Genomic DNA, 18,305 nt, shown 5'->3' on the forward strand with positions numbered 1-18,305 from the left:
TCAAGTCATTATTTTGATTTTTAAACAGTTCGTGAAATATTTAAGCAAAAAACGCTAAATTTTTCCGCAAATTTTGAGGTGAAAAACTACTATGACATGAAAATGGAAAAAATTAAAAAAAAACCTAGGGGGATTTACTTTATAACAAGAAGGTATGTTCCTGGTTTGAAAAGAATCGGTTCAGTAGATTTTGCACGATCATGCTCACGGAAATTGGTTTTCAGAAAAATGCGTTCAAATTTATTTTCATCAAAAATGAGCCAAAAAATATTTTTGGTAACTTAGAGCATATTCAGGAGTGTTCTAGTCGAATTGATTTATCTCGACTCTCTAAAAGATATTCAAAGACACCAAAAACGAGAAGTGAAAAATAAGAAGACTAGAGCAATAAATCTGATTTTTTAGGAACACCCTAAGTTGCTTTATTAAAATAGCTGTAACACTAAAACCGTTAGAGATACTACAATAGTGTTTTCGGCAAAGTTGCTTGATAAAAGTTTTCCTACAATTTTGCCGAAGGATGCAGTCCTCCATCTCAACACATACGAAAAATAATTTTTGCATCACCCTAATAATAAGAACCACCCTAAAACTATATGCATCAAAATATGGCTTATCTGTCACTGATTATTTGTTCTGAAGACATCATAACTCTAAAGTATAAGGCTAAACCACAAATATTTTGTCCCCCTAAATTGTGGATCCGGACCACTGTGCAATGGATTCGAAACAATTGAGTTATCATTGCTTTTGAGGAAAAAAGACACAGTACAAGTGCAGCAATGGCTTAAAAAGTGCAACGTGAACTCTGCTCTATCAAAAACAACTATTTGTCGGTGGCATACTGAGTTCAAACATGCTCGTACTGACACTGACGATGCTGCCAAATGAAGTAAATACAGCGGAAATCATGAAAAATGTCCAATTTTTTTTAAGCGTAAATCAAAATTGCATTGATAACTCCATCGTAAGGATATCAGATATACGGCAGTTTGAACACTTTTTTGCATGATCATTTGTCTATGAGGAAGTTGTCGTCAAAGTGGGTGTCGCGCTTGCTCACGGTGGACCAAAAACGACATTTGCTTTAATTGGGCTTCGAATTGCTGCCGTATCCACCATATTCACCGGATATGGCCCCCACCGACTATTACCAGCTAGTAATTCTCAAAGCATAATTCAAGGAAAGCGATTCTACTCCAACGAGGGACAAACGCTTATGTATTTCGAGGAAAAAGATAAGTCGTACTACAAGAATTGTACTGAAATGTTGGTTGCTCTTCACGGGGACTATGTAGATGAATAAAGTTGAGTTTTGCCAAAACATGTATCTTTCTTAGTTAGTCACGGGGCTTATTGATTCATGTGTGAGATTAATTTAATTCTAACACAGTCATTTCTTCACACTCACAAACAAGAACTCGACAAGCACAAAAGTTTCAAAAGAATAGGGCAAGTCTCGTGGACTCAGAATTGAGTCGCGAACGAAAATCTAAACGATAACAGAATGAATATTCCAATTTATTATCCGTTCTGACGTTTAAAATCCTACGACTGCTTTTGGCCGTTCCCTCGCAATGTTCCCTCTCTCTAGAATTTTTGTTGGCAGTCGATTTCTTTCTAGATAACGTGAAAATTCGCCACCGTGCGAAACCGGCGTGAAATTAACTTCTATCTGTTTATGTGCCATACACCCGAGTGGCATGAATCGCAAATGAGTTTTGCCAAATGTTTCAACGTTTTTTTCTTCTGTGTCTCCAAAGCCACGACTAAACTAGAGCAAACGATTTACCGCCACCGGAGAGCGGTGTCCACCATCTATTTATTTAAAAAAAATCATCCACAAGATTCTACTTCTGTGCTAAATTGGAAAAGTTTGCCTTCGGCAGGCTCGATTCCGTTCTCTTACTCAAGCAAACAAAAATATTGAATTGTTTCCAAAACTTTTTCTGAAACGAGATCCGCTCATTATCACCACCCTGACGTCATCCGAACAGAAGGAGGCGGTCACGTGTTCGGCAAAAAATTATAATTCATCTAGTGTCCTCTCCGGAGGTACTGCTGCTGGGGTGGGCACGATTAGTGGAACTTTATGTCCCAGTTACAGAAACCACAGAATTAGCACACACAATCACCAATCAACGGTGATTGTTTATTCTATCGACAAACGGTGCTATTCCAGGGCCTGGATGGACAGACATTATGACAGGTTAAAATAGGAGGTGCGTCAAGCCAGCTGTCAGCTATTAGTTCGTTATTGTCGGATTTTGCTCATTTCGGACGGGAAGCAAACAACCGGGGCAGAACGAATGGTCATTAATTAAAGAGCCCAGGTGAACAAGATTTCGTTTTATTGCACCAAACCAATATCCAGAACGGCAATTTGTCCAATTAACGCTTAGGCTCACTGATTTCGATAGTGATTTTTTCTGTAGTGTTCTATCGTCATAGGAAGTATCATGACAAGAAAAGTAACAGAAGCTTCTCAATCGAAAAAAAGTATTTTTGAGGGTTTTCGTGCACAGTTTGAAAAATTCTTTTGATTTTAGATCTTATAAAACGCACATAAATGGAGCGTCGTATTTCACACAAATTTATATTCAAGGACATGTAAAATTATGTGATTTGAAAATTACATGGATTAAAATCGAATAAATAAAAATTAAAAGATCGTTAACTGCAGTGCGACTTGAACCGGGAAACATTAGATCGCCAAGCACGTCAATCTTTTGACTGAGCCACAAAAGCACATGTCTACTTCATGAATAATTGATACATATAAACTCATACATGTTGAGTTGTTATGAATTGTATCGTTTGTAGAGTTATGTCACCTGTAAAACTCATTTTTTTTTCTGTGTGTATTTTCATTAGTGAAATGATTATCAGTACTTTTATTTACTGTACAAAACAAATCCAATTAGCTAAAGCTCATTCACTCAAAAACCAGACGTATGATGTAAAACAAATATGTGCCTTGTAATATCAATTGTAATGAAAGCTCGTGTTGTTTTTTGCCCACAACTGCCAGGTATGCCAGTACGAAGGAAGCATTTTTTTTTTGTTAAAATGGCACACTAACTTCGAAAGGGAAAAAAACATATATTGAAAGTATTGCATATTGCTTTCTATACATCTTGACCACCATTCTGGAAAGCTATGCATACTACGCCAATAGTAATGTTCGTCTTTTGAAAAAAACCAGACACCCAATTTTCGACAGTTTTATTGGATTCAAAGTGCTGCTCAGCCAATGCATGGCCCATCGATGAAAGCAAAGGGTATCCCAAATCTGGTGAAAATCAGCATTAATAGTTTCACTAGGTTTTAAAAGCTCATGATACACCACACCTTTCTGCAAGCATTTAATTCTTGCTCAATCGATCTGGTTTTGCAGTCCATGTTGATAGTTGTCCCGGATTAGCCCATGATTTATTTTTCCGTTTAGGATACATAAAATAAATCAATTTTACATCGTCAGTGCCAATTCGACGAAAAACTGATTTTCTTTCGTATATTTGAAGCGAAGTTTTTTTGGTTTTTCTTTTATCTTTCTCTCAATTCATGTGACACCTATTTTCCACACTTTTAAACTTTTAGTTTTTAAACTGTCCGAAATTGTTTGTTGTGCAACACCTAACATTAATCTTAATTCAATATTGCTTGCAATTTGGCGTCTTTAAACTTTGTTGACGGTCTTTCAAGTTCTTCATAATCAGCATATGCCTTCCTTCTTCAAAAGAAAAAAAAAATAAACCATTCAAATTTTATTCAATTTTATCGAAGATGACTAAACCAATTTTAACAAACTAAAGCTCACTACATGTCGTTTGGACATGCGTGGAGTATCGTGATGTCAGATCTCAACTAATAAATTCCTTGCGTACCCAAGGTAGACTATCCAGTTCCAGTTCGCGATATTCTTGCTTGTCATGACCTTCCTTACATGAAACTTCTTCATCATTTCATTAAGTCCATTAGAGTTCCAATTCAAATTTAATTTTATGTTAGACTCCTTTCTCTTCCATGAGTTCAACCAATAGCCAGCTATATAATATTGAATAAAAGTGATGAACTGATACAAACATACCTGAAATAGCTATAAGATGTATGTACAATGTACATATACAAAATAAATGTATATTATTTGATGTAATTTATAATAGCAAATCGCTTGATAAAACAGTGTTTAGATTAACTAATGAATACCAACATACTAACGTGATATTCGAAATGTATTAGGTTTAAAGTATTATGTATTGTGGATGCCACAGCGAAGAAAAACTTATGTATATTGCCTATGAAATAAACGTAATTATGAAAAAAACTAAACCTCGCTTGAAAGCTTGTAAACGTCAAAAATAAATTTTCTCCCTCCGGACAAACTTTTCAGAGAAAAATCAATGATCAAGTTCAAATATATTATTGCTGATACTTTTGGTTTCGGAATGTTGTCTAATAAGCGACGTAAGCGCTGAAGCACGCTTTTGTGAAACACCCGAATCAATTTGAATGAATTTGTATCCGAAGTCAACCCTAATTTGTGTCAAAAATTATCATAATAAAATATGTTTGGATGACAAGAGAAAGACAATATAACAACACTAGGTTTTTTACTATATTTTTGATTTTTTCACTAAACAATTCTTTGGGATCAAATTTGTGGTTCTGAAAAGGACAAAACTGTTGAATTGCTTCAATGCTAAACAATGTAAATACAAAGTCTTGAAGTTACATTCCTTTTGTAAAATTTGACCATTATATTTCATTTTCCAGATATCGCAGCTGATTCTTAGCGCACAGAGCTATGAATGGGGTAGTGTTACGATACTAGAGAATTAACCTAACTGAATTGCTACTCTTCTAATGTGAACGGTGCAAACAAATCAACCACAGTTGTTGAAATAACTGGAGTTTGATTTTCTCTGATGAGAAGGACCAGCTGAGTAATGCGATGTTTACTCCTCGTTGAAACTAGTTCATTAAGAAAAAACTAGATTTTCGTCTTTGTGACTATTCCATCTTCTTAAATTTAAACACTTTTCCGTTCCTTTACTAGGAGAATTTTGAAAATTGTTAGTATGGGTTCACGTATTTACATCAAATAAAAAATAATCGGGTTACACCTCCAGAGAGAAGACAATTTATTACCTTCAGCTGAAGCGTAGCCACCTGAAGATATTACCATATTCGGTAATAGGTATTTCCATAAACAGGGTTTAAATTAAAACCTCTTTGTTGAAGGGAGTAGAAAGATTCATATTTGGTGAATTTCGTATATGTCATAAAGCAAATTGAAAACAAATTGTTTTTGTTTTTCAAAATTATTACCAAACCACATGTTATTACAAACAAAATAGTCAGTCTGGAAGGTAGTTAAAAATTTGGATTGAACTTTCTAATAAAATTTTTACTAAGCATAATAGATTTCATGAGTAAATAGTTTATTTTCGACTTTCTCTTATAAAAAGGAGCTGTGAAATCTACTATTGAGCCGGGTGTCAAACACCAATCGCATCAGTTCGTCGTGATCACAAATGGTGTGTGTATTATGTGTGCATATGCCAAAAATGCTCTCTATATTGTCGAAGGTGGCTGAACCCTTTTTCTCTAAAGTTAGACCCATATGGAACGTCTTACTTTTTTGTATGCAGTTTTATCCGGATCAGACTTCCGATTCCGAAGTTACAGGGTGATATGGGCAAAAAATTACAAATAAATTTCACTTAATTTTCTCAGAGATAGCTGAACCTATTTTAACAAATGTATATTCAAATGAAAGGTCTTACGATCCCATAAAACGCTATTTCGAAACAACTACCGTGACGTAAAAACGAATAAATTGTTGTCAACTAGTCATCAAACAGTTATATTGTGCATGTTTTGTTAGATATGACCAAAGCATTCAATTTCCGATATATCCGATATATAAAGCTTGCTTCAGATAGAATTGGAACAAAGACAATTGCCTGTATTTCAGTTATTTATTATTGAATTCAAGATCTTTTTTTATACAAATGTAGCGTTTTTTTCAAATTTTTAAGAAAAAATACGGATAAAATTATTCGTCAAGGTTTCGAAGGAATTCTCGAATTTTTCCTGTAACACGGCTCATTAGACAGCGCACACCTTCTTCGTCCATCGTTTAAGCTATCTTAGTACACCAGGTCGTCATCTGATTGATGTCTTTGACAACCTTTCCTTTTGCCTTGAGTCTCCTCTTCATGATTGCCCAGTATTTCTCAATAGGGCGGAACTGGGGGCAGTTGGGTGGGTTAAGGTTTTTCGGAACAAACTGGACCCCTTTCTCTGCATACCATTCTTGAACGACTTTTCTGTAATGACAGCTTGCCAAATCTGGCCAAAACATTACGGGATGGTCGTGGGATCGAATGAAAGACATAATTCGTTTTTGGAGACACTCTTTTTGGCATAGTTCCGATGACATTGTCTAATTTGTAACGAAAACCTTTCGTTTTTTGCCACAGCAGCAAATGCCCTGTCAAATCATAGATTTTCTTGCAAATTTGTGGGCAGAAACAAATTTAAATTTGGCTGGAACATCCCCCCGAGCCGTTGCCAAGTAAAATTTTTGACCTGGGATTTGCCCGAAGTCAGCCTTGACATTGGTTTCATCGTTCATCAGAAAACACCCGTCGATCTTGGTCAGCTCCTGGTCATATAGTTTCCGAGCACGAATTTTGACCACACTATTCTGTTTTATGATCCGATTCGGCTGTTTGCTAGCTCGATACGACTTGATCCCTTCCCGGGTTCCGAATCATGGTTAATGTTTCCTTATATCGTTTGATAACGCGCCATACGGTATTTCTGGGCAATTTTATTTTAGCTAGCCTAGATGCAGACCACAATGGATTTTCCAAATAACTGTGCACAATTTTTTCCCTTCTTTAGGCTTCTATGTTGATTGTTTACAAAGTACAGTCGATTTGCGGAATGTCAAAAATCATACGTGAAGCTGACAAAATTCCCGACACGTGGGCGCCCAGAACTTTCAAATCCGTCCACCAGGAGCGCCACAATATGAGCAAAAGTTTGCTTTTTATTCACGATTACATGAAAAGTTTTACGGAAAATTCTTTATTCCTAATATTTAGGAAAATATGAGTAACATGAGAAAGGTAAAGGTAGATTAAAACAGAATTTATTTCTATTTATCACATTTCTAAACAGAATCTAAATGATAACAATATTATAGAATGTCTGTTCAAACAGACATAAACGGTCAGGTTTGGTGCTGTCCAGCTATATAAATCGTGAACTTCCGATCCCTTTATGCTATCACCCCATCTGGTTCAACCGGGCGGAAGCCAACCATGAGAAGGAAATGAATTAATTTCCAAATTGCCGTTTAATTGATCTTTCGATTGCTGTCACCGAACGATGGGACGATCAAAGCACATTTGTAATTTCAGGCACCCAGTTCTTCGGTGGCGATGCACAGAGTGACTCCTTTGCCACAGTCACTGAATAATGAATTTAATTTTCCTCACGGCTCCAACCGCTGTGCTCGAACCAAACGTGTCGGTAATACACTTCGTTATGGCAGCGGTACCGTCATTCCACCCAGGAGCAACATCCGACACATGCACACCTGAGTTCCTTCGGTTTTAGTACCAGCAGTGACGGGCCAAACCCGAACCTCAAGTGCTCCGGAGTGCCTAGTTGATACATCCTCTCAATTCCACGTCACATCAAATTTAACATTGTGTCATGCACTACTGTGTTTGCCATATAGTCGTCCTCGTCGTTGTCCTGGTGCTGATGCATACTCGACAGTAGCGCCAGAGAAGAACGGATGAACAGCCGGACGGACGGATGGACGGAGAGAAGTAGTTGCTGAAGAATATTGTCTGTATTCAGTATTCGCTGCGTGTTGAACGACAACCTGACGGCTCCTCTTGGCTCCATGTAAAACGACAATCACCGTCGCCACCTCCCACCACTACAACGATGACGACCTCGGAGCGTCACAATGGCAGTGCTTGAGATGAATGGTGTTCGCCTAGTTGGAACTGGTACTGCTACGAAATGCACCTGCCACTGGTTGATTGGAAAATGATTGACAATGATATTCCATTATTAACAGAGGAGAGCTTGGTAGAAAAATAAATAAAACAGCTCAAATTTGCAACTAACCTTCCAATAGGCTTGGGTGAAACTCAGCCTGTAATTTTAAACTAACAAATTATATTAGCACAACGTTTATATCATAGCCAAATCCCAGCCAGCTAAACACGAAATTTATGTTGTCGAAAATCATGGCTGGCCGTTCGGGTTGCCACCCATCGCTTCGGACTGTTCACACTAGCCCAGGAGCAGCCGTTTTCGAGATGGCGTGATAATGGGAACGGTGGTGGCGCAAGGCATGATTGGTACGGTCTGATGGACAATAACGGTCTGAATGATGCTGAGGGCCAAGGAAACGCAAGGATATGAATAAATTTCCCGTTGAGGTGATGCAGTGTCACGCTGCCGAGACTTGACGGGAGTCTCCGTTCGAACGAAGAGGGAAAATTTTTTTCGCTGCAAAAACGGTTTGAAAATGGCACCTTTAGACAAAGGATTACGTGCTTTGTCAGTCTAATGAAGATGCACCAGCGCAGCGTGTAATGATACCTTTTTCATGTATCTCATACCCTCATATATATAATTGTGTGGAAGTCGGTTCGAGAAAAATGACTGGGATTAATTTTTGGTCTTGGTCAATGGCGGAAGCAATGCGGATTTGTCTTTCTCTGAAGAATGGTAATAAATTTGATCGAAACTCTGGAAACCCTTAGTGTTATATAGCGTTCGACTACGCTCAACGAGATCAGAAAATGTCTGTGCGTTAGTGTGAGTATGTATGTATTTATGTTTGCTCAACCTATTTCAATGAACTCAGACACGCTTGAAAGCTACGTTTAGGTCACTGATCAAGTTGACAGACACTTTCGGTTCGATAAATATAATCGTAGAAATTACTATAAAGCTTACTTTCTTCTGTACAATAGTACAGTCTTGTTATCGAACATTAAAGTTTAAATGTATTATTGCTGATACTTCCGATTTTGTAAATGTTAGTGAATACTCAACAAAAACGTTGGAGCATACTTTTGTGAATTACCCAAATCAATCTGATAATTATTCAATCTGTCTAAATATGTGTACGAAAAGAATGTTAGGATGAGACGGTTTGAAACATAAGAGACAAGACAAGATACACTATCATAAAACTAGGTGGATGAGGAAGCGATGTTTTATGGGGATTTCTGAATTGCAGTATTTTTATGCGGCTTTTGATTTTTAGGTCGAATTCAAAGAAAAAGTTTCTAATTCTATTATTAAAACATTTTCTTCTTGTAACCATTTTTGGTTTTCATCATATCAGAAGGCTCAGAAGTTTTATTTTAAATGCAGTTCTGAGGAAATTTGCCATTTGTCAACAGGCTTCGCAGCCAAACAAACGTTACAAAAAACAAAATAACAAAGAAATTAAAAATTAAACAATAAACAAAATTTGAAATTGAAAGGGCATGTAATGTTATTAAAAAACAGATGATCTTTCATTGGAAAGTTTCTAATTTAAATTGCTTCGAAAATTATCAATTGCTGAAAGCTGAATGCTGAAATGCTGCTTAAGCTTCGAGAAAAGCAATTTTTCTTTGTCACAGAACATTTCTTCTACTTCGCTTGCAGTTGTTGGCTTCGTACCGTACACTTCAAAGTACCACGGTGCGCTGGTGCACTTTGAAGTGTGTTTCTTTCGTTCTAGGATCAAACGCTTGACCAGCACCGTAAATCTAACTCGCCCTTGTAGTACATTTTTGTGTGCAATTCTTTATCCTAGCGAAGCGTTCATTTCATTATCGTTCTACAATGATGCTGGTCTAGCTAGCCTCAAATTGCATAGCTGAAGGCGTATTACCGCACTAGCCAGCATAACCGGAATCCACTGAAATTGAATTGGGCGGTTCCGAATCATTTTATGTAGTGTTACCGCGTAACAGCATCGATCAACTACTTTGTGGGTGGCGATATGGGGTGTATAAAACTAGGAAACAGCATCCAGCAGGGTAAACCTGAAACACGATGCTAAACAGGTATCAGGTAGCGGCTTGTGGTTAATTGTCCGTATTTTGCTACTCACAACTAACACAGTCAATGCTAGTGACGGCCAGATATTTTATACTGTATCGAGTGTTGTGCGGTTCTTGGTGCACTTGATATTCTACACCAATAAGCTGGATGTCCGATGGTCACTGGTGTCACTTACACTTGATGATACGACCAACCCTATAACCGACGATGGGCTGATCTCGCTTGATTAGATAATTATTGGATCCGCACCGAAAACGATAAATACAAGATATGGTAACAGATTATTTCAGTAAATGGTTTCAACCCAGTTGGAAAACTTTGTTGCTCATATCTGACTTTTTATGATGGTTCAAATTAAGCTGCTAGGTTGCAATAGCAGTTTACAAGGAACATTGTGTCAAAAACTAAATTCTCGAAAAAAATCGAAAATTTTCATAAAATTCAAAGTTTACAGAATTTATGAAACTTGAACTTGGCCATAGATTTAAGGCTTCATAGTGTAAATAGGATCCTAGTACTAGCCATGCAATGATTCTATACGCTATGAAGCGGCGTTTGTTGAAGCCGAATAGTCCAATTCCACAGAAAGAATGTAACGCCAAGACTTTGCTTTGCCTTAGATTTAAGGAATGAGGTATACTAGAAAAAATGACAGTACTTGTTATCCTTCTCCCGACAAAATCAGCCTAGCGGTCATACGGAATCCGTTCGTAACAAATAAAAATTGGCTCTGTTCTGTTGTTCCACTGAGTTCCATCTTCCGTGATGAAAAACTAGCCGCATTATTCTAGAACTGTACTGCACCATAACTTTCTGTTGAGTTGTGCATACTCTTTGAATAATTGTGCTGTGTTGTAACCATAGTAACTGTTCATTAGCTTGAAGAAGCCATTGTGTAGATTCGCCATGATGATCTCAAGTTTGTATATCTCGACTGTTTCGGAGTTTTATCGAAAAAAATGCGGCTTTCTCAGTCAAATGGATATAGGCAAACGATTTGTTTATAAAATTGCCCGACGTTTCGATCGTTTTTGATGGCCTTTTTCAAGGAAAACTAAAAATATGCATTTATTATACAACATTGAATGTGAACCCTTCAGCGCTGTAGCAGTTGGTGATTTGTTCAGAACATTGACCCAGATTAATGGATCAATGCACAGGGCACTAGTCTTACAAATCAGTTGTTGTATGTTCGAATCTCGACTTGGAAAAGTTCTTACCCAGGTAACCAGTAAGCACTAATAATGGCAGAATAGTCTTTTATGAGCACCCAAAATTCTTATAGCTCTATATCTGCAAACTGAAATCTTATTTGCTATAATTCAATCAGAACTCAGCTTTCAGAATGCACACTAGCTATAAATAAGTAACTGTATATTTAGCTAAAGTTGGCCCTAATTCAATCCTAAGAGCGATTGAAATGGCAATAAGCGATCATTTGCTGTCATAATGCGGCATTAATATGTGCTTATTGGTTAACTGGGTAGTGTCAGTAGGATCGTAGCACCAGCCATGCAATAATTCTGTACACTATGAATCGGCTGCAAAGTCTGTTGAAATAGAAGGTTAAACTCCATGAAAGGAATGTCCTAGATTGTTTTTGATATTATTGTTACTCTCTTTTCGTACCCAGGAGGATACTCTCATACTGTTTAATACAGTGAAATATAAACTGGCAATTTGTTAAAGAAATGTTCTCGATTGCACTTTACATCGACAACCATTCATTTCCCAATCGTTTCATAGCCCGTTCAGAGTCAATCAAGGTTAAATGGGCCATAACATCAAACTTTAACATACAGAGTGGCGACGAGAACCCCACCAAAATAATTACCCATAACGCAGACAGCACAGCAAAGGATCGAATTGAACGGCAACGATTTCAAGTGGGAGGAAAATTTGAATTGTCACAGTAACGACTATTGGAATCAAAAGGGAAGTAAAAGAAAAAATCATGAGAACCAGGCGGGCGCTTTCGGCCGAAACCCCCTGTGACAGTCCCAAGGAAGCACGTGAAGGACGAAGAAGGATGTCTAAATTGTGCTATAAACGGCTCTGTGAAATGTTATTAGGTGTACAATCGTTTCATCGATAAAGGAGATACCGTTGTTGCTGTTGTAACAACCCTCACATCAGCATCACTATTCGAGGAGGTCGAGCCAATCGCAAATGGGATTAATTTTGATGTAGTCATAAAACTAGAATCGTACGGAACCGGTTTGCTGTAGTAAAAGGAGTTGTTTAGTTATAACTGTTGGCGATTGTTTCCTGTTTGTCATGGGCAGATCCGGTCCTATCGATGTCAACTAGTGGATGAATGTTGAGAGGGGTTTGCTTCGTTTCGTTATTCAATACTCCATGGATGTGATGTTATTTTTAGTTCGAAGTGCTTTTCAAGGAGATTTTCTTTGCTCATGGATGTTCTCTTACGTATATAAAGAGAGCAATAAAAGAAATGTTACTTTCGAGAAAATGTGTTTATGGTCGATAAGGCATTGACTAACATTGTTTCATATCTAACTACAAAGAACGCATATTTGGCCATCACATGGGCAAGTTTCAGCGCTTAAATTTCCCAGCGGTTTGATCGAGGAAAACGTTCCAATTAGGCTAACTAATGAAAAAAAAATATTCATTTCACAACAATCATCATCATCGTCGTCGTCACTCTCACAATGGACGGTCGCTCGACCAATGAACAGATCTGTGTAAGGACAGCAGTCAGTCGCTAATATAGTGCTACTTCATCCAGTCATGGAAGGGAAGAAAAATAGTCGAAAATGGTTTTCCTCGATTTTTCACGTCGGTCTGACCATTATTTGAGAGACGATAGAAGGTCCGACGACGGGGGAAAAGGTTTAGCACAACCCCGACTGTGAATGCGGGAGCACCATCTCCAGTCCGCATATGAGTGATTGTTTTTTTTTCTCCTTCCGCTGCCTAGTTTAGTGTTTATTGCAGCTAGTCAGCAGTTTGTTCCGCTGGGTCCCGATTGGCACTGTATAACCGTGTTACTCCTCAAGTCTACGAACCGGCTGTAAGCGGGCGAGTTGAGTATGTTATTAGGCAATAAATTAGACGGCGGAAAGCATAATGAAACTTTTCCGAGTTAGTTTCTTCTACAGGGCGAAAAACAAGGTTTCTTTCGAGGCGAAGAGCTACTGCCGGAAGTCGACTGACCACAAACATGCCGAGCTTGTTGCGAATAGAAGCCGTTCAACTCAAAACTGGGTCAATCCGGCAGCAGAATTACGGATCAAGTCGTACTTTTAACATTCTCTACCAACCGGTTAGATTCGCAATAACGTCTTTCAACCATGAGCGGACGATGTTTCCGTTGGCGGAAGTGTCTGCAATTTCCCAATGCGTTCTAATCGACTCACTGCTTTCAACCGAGTGGAAAGTCGCAAGTGGTCGAAGTCGTGATCCGAAGAGCAGGGTATAATCCCACGACAACGATGCCACTAGATATCAACAGCACACTATCGGTGATAGTGATGTTAAAGCAACCAGACTACTTGTGCGAACGGATAAAGGAAAGAAATACAGAAGTAGTGCCATTTGGCCCCAAACACTTCACCGCTCGAGTGCAATTATATTCAATTTCATTAAGTCAAGTTGGAGAATCATTCGACACTTGGGTGAAGGGCAGCACCAGCAACAACAGCAGCAGCAGCGATGGCACCAGCATCAAAAGTAGGACCAAAGCCTACTCAAGTGGTGGCACTCCTTTGCCGAATCGCTCGTCCGTCCATTCGTCGACTGTCAGATATCAGAACTCATCGAGTTATGATAGGATCCTGAGAATAGTGGTTCACAAATTGTTTTAGTTCAGTATGATTTCTTTAATGGAACGTGATGTTGGGATGAGAAGGAAAAATCACGATGAATCTTTCTTGAAAATTCTTCTCCTGATTGTACTCTTCGACAATTGCTGAGAAATTTATACAGTTGCGATTCGATGCTTTTATTGTCGCTACAGGAACAATTCGATCAAAATTATATAGCTACTATCCCGAAAACTCCTATTTCTGGGCAATCGGTTGCCACAACTTCAACATACCAGGTGTTACGTGTGAATTAATACGTAGCGTTTCACTAAAATGCAAACTAAGCAAATGTATGTGTGTTGTTATCAAAGTGGTCGAGATTTAAGAGATGGGTGGACCAATTTTGATCAAGCTGTTTGCAAATGAAAGGCCTCCTAGGCAGCCAGTACGCTGTAGATTCTTTTTGTGATTTGAGATTTATTTTTTTAATTATACATAGTTTTATGTAAAAATTTTCATTTTTTAGATAATTCCTGTCAAAATTGACCTTGAAAACGCAATATGTTTCAAAACGTAGATATCCCATGGTAATAATTATGCAATTAATCATAGATTGTAAGCATCCATATACATACTTTTAACGAATAGATCATTATTTTTGTGTAAGTAACTTTTTATTTCAATCCCAGTGCTCAGTCTCACCAAAACATGTTTTTTCATTGTGCTTCAGAGGTTGATTTTAGAGCTTGAATGCAAGAAGAAGATTCTTTAGATATAATCAAAGTTGTCATTAATCCATCAAGATGTGAGTTATAATTTTAAATTTGCAAACGTTGTGTGAATTCATGCCCTCGGAAAAGTTGTAGAACGTGTTACTACAAGAAGAAATACTGGGGGACGGGTATTGCGTGATGGGTTAGTCGATGCCTTTCACGCAGCCCACCTGGGTTCGATCCCCAACCCCGCACATAGGGTCAGAAAGCTTTTCTGGCCCGAAGAGGTGAATGACCTTAAGGTTAAAACCTCTATAATCGAAAACAAAAAATACAAGAAGAAATAGTCGAGTTTAGCTAAACACATGAACCCTTTTAAATGCATTGGTGTCGAGATATGGACCATTGTTCAAATGAGGAATGAATTTGCGAAAAATGCTGCTTATTCATTTATCAATATCCTGAAAGTGAAGAAATATGAACAAATTTTAACAGTATTTGGAAGTATGATCGAATCATTACTATCTTATTATAGTAGTTATTTTTCCATTTCCGATTTTTTTCGCAAAACAAAAGCCATGTAAAATAATTCGAGTAATATCCAAAATCGAGCAAATTTTATTCCTGAAACTACACGAATTGTTTCTGCAAGTTTTATCGAAAAATCACGTTTGATTATTCCAGGTTTATTCTTACGTATGAGTTCGTGTGTCATTAAATTTTCTTCGCTTTCTCAACGATTTACGGTACAATTTTCAACAATTACTAAATCGATTGATTAAGGTGAAATGTCGCAGAATTTGTGCGTCGCGTCATTGATCAATTATTCAAAAACTGGACCAATTTTCGAAAAAAAAAAAACAAAAACACTAATTAAATTTATCACAACTAAGCATTCTTAGAATTTTGAAATTTTGTCTTGCCGAGCCGTAATTGGTTCTTGAAATGTATAAATGGGTGCTATTCCGTTCCAAGGGGATAATTTCAGAATTGTGTTAGAAGCAAAATTTCACAAAGAAACTGTAAATGAAATTATAAAACTTTAGCTGAAATAAACGAAATTTGAAAAATTTTTATACTAATTTCATAAAGTTCTCACCGTTTTTTGTATTGCTTGCGCTGCTGTATAGTGGTGTGAGAAAGCAAAAATTACATATTACATTGACACAAGGAAAAATTATAATACAACCATCCTCTATTTACTTGAAGATGACTACGAAAGTCAATTGAATGGAGTGAAATATATTGACAGTGAATGTCCAGTAATTTTTTATTTCAATAATTTTTAAATCCATAACGAAATTGGATCACGCTTTTATGTAAATTCCATCTCATCGGCGGGAAGGGTTTGGCGAAATATATAGTGGCTCGACATGTGTCGACAAGTTAAGACCGTATTCGAGAGAGTTGCGCTGCGGTACACTCCGTACGAGCGGGTCGTGATTGAAAAATTCACTGCTCCGAAAGTAATCTTTCCACTCTGAAACTTTGCCATGATTGAGTTGAGCCCCTAACGCTTCTTTTTTCAACTAAAAAAAGTAAGAAAATTAGGCCCAAGTTTGGATTTTTTGTATTTGTTTATTATTTTAAACTTTTTTCATTGAATAAACTATAAAGGTTGTTTTATAGAATCGCTTATTTTAAAACTAAGGAAAAGACGCACATTTCATGTCTTGGACGAATTTTTGTAACTTTATTAGATTTTACAGTATAGGCTGTTGAAAAAAGGCTCTTTTCTGTAAACGCGAAACTTAAAAAAAAAATTCTCGAAAATTCCACGTACCATTTTGAAATAAAAAAATACGTGTCGAATATTTTCTAGTTCTTTGCCGAAAAAATATATTTTGTTCCATGTATTTGTAATTTTACGATACTCTTCAATGTATGATCAAGAATAAGTGTAAATAACCTAAAAATAAATTTTTCAAATTTTCTTTACGAAAATAAATTTCATGACATGTGTTAGCGTTTCTCAAACACAGACGACATTTAAGATAGTTATAGTAGATAAATTTTGGCAAGTTATTCATTGGTGTTTTATGTGCGATATTCGGAGCTGTGTGCTGGCTCATCGTTGCTAAAAACAAAGCCTCTGTGCCTCAAGAGTATTCTCTTGTGGTAAAATGACACAGAGGCAAGAGTGTAAATTGAACCACACATCGGACGAGAGTTGTGAGTTGTGTGTTATCACAATTAAAGTAATTCAATTGGTTGAACAGTTTTCCTAAGTAGAAAAAAGTTGCTAGTTCAAACCTCGTCTCCGAGCAATTTTGTGGTCAACTTTCAATACTGCTATTTCATTGATTAGCCTTTTTTCCAATGCGATTTTCACTCAAAAAGGAGTTTTGAGCTACTTCTGCAACTGAACTTAATCGATTCTTACATTTAGTTATGTGATTAGTTAACAGAAAATCTGACAATAACAAAAATATACTTGCCATGAAGCTGTTTGCGTTATAATAGAACATACCTGAAAAGACGAGAAGAGCATGGATTAGCATCATTGCAAATAAATTTTCGATCGTGATGAATCACAAAACGAAAAAATATGTAAAAAAAACTGCTAATGAAATAGTAATAAGTAATCGAGAATACTGAAGCAGAAGTAAATTAAACGAATACAATTAGATAAATTATAATCGAGACTACAGAAGCAATGTCCGATTGTCAAAATGTTTCCTATACTGATTTAGACACTTTATTTGAAACCTATTTTTATTTGCTGCTGTCCGGAAGCAACATTCTACCAAATCTTCATCGATCGAATTCAAAATGCGAGAATATCCAGAAATAGGAGTTCTCATAGTTCAATTTAGATAAAACTTTGCACAAGTCTTCAGTAAGGCAATCCATTTATTTTGCATAGATGGAAGGACCAATTCTACTCAGAACTCATACCAAATTGATTTTAATTCTTCAGGATCAAGCAAAAAAATACAAACATTCAAGTCCTTTAATTCCAGGTTATTCTAATTTTAGATAAACTGTGTTCAAATAAGACTTTGACACAAAAGAAATTAAAATTGCAACATGTAATCGAATCTTTCTACTATTTAATGTGATAAAAAGGACTTGAAAAATTTTTAAACTATTCTTTAAATCGAAACACCTATAAATTCATTGGACAAGTTCGTTGTTGTTCCGCTTAGCCGTGGAATGAATTTCACCTGCAACATGTATCCATAGAATTTTATATCTCAGTATGCTCATCAGTGCAGCTCACCTCTGACACACACCACACAAAGAATAAACCTGCGAAATTTTTATATTTTTCATCCGCTAACGAATTAAACAACACAAAAACCATCCAAACAACACCTGATATGCTGCGAAATCGGCGAGTGAGTGTTCCGGTGAAAATTTGTGGTTTACCTGACACTTTTCCCCTTTTTCCGTCAGCCAGTTATCCAGGTTGAGACCAGTGCTGAGCGAACCATTCGGAAGAATAGAAATGTCCCAACTAGGCACAGAACCACCGACATGGGCACCGAAAACAAACCCCGAATCACGGGACAGCAGAGCAAAAAAAACGTAGCCCGCATTTTGCAGTTCCTACTGTGACCACGGACCAAGACTAGCGATATCGGCAGCTGGCCCGAGATGGTATTTCGCAGTTGTTTATTTAGGATAAAGCAGAATAAAACCAAATTTATGCCTTCGCTGGTTCAGAGTTTGAAGGCGTTTCATTTTTCTTTTCACGCTTCACGTTCTTTCTCTA

The 18,305-nt window shown here is 37.2% G+C and overlaps 1 protein-coding gene across 13 annotated transcripts in view; it reads right to left on the reverse strand.

Annotated features, from left to right (window-relative positions):
• The window catches only part of LOC131437120 (atypical protein kinase C), a 244,978-nt gene that overhangs the window by 115,313 nt on the left and 111,360 nt on the right, over window positions 1–18,305 (reverse strand). The window lies entirely within an intron of this gene.

This window comes from Malaya genurostris, chromosome 3 (assembly GCF_030247185.1).
Source record: "Malaya genurostris strain Urasoe2022 chromosome 3, Malgen_1.1, whole genome shotgun sequence".
In the NCBI taxonomy this organism is placed as follows: Eukaryota; Metazoa; Arthropoda; class Insecta; order Diptera; family Culicidae; genus Malaya; species Malaya genurostris.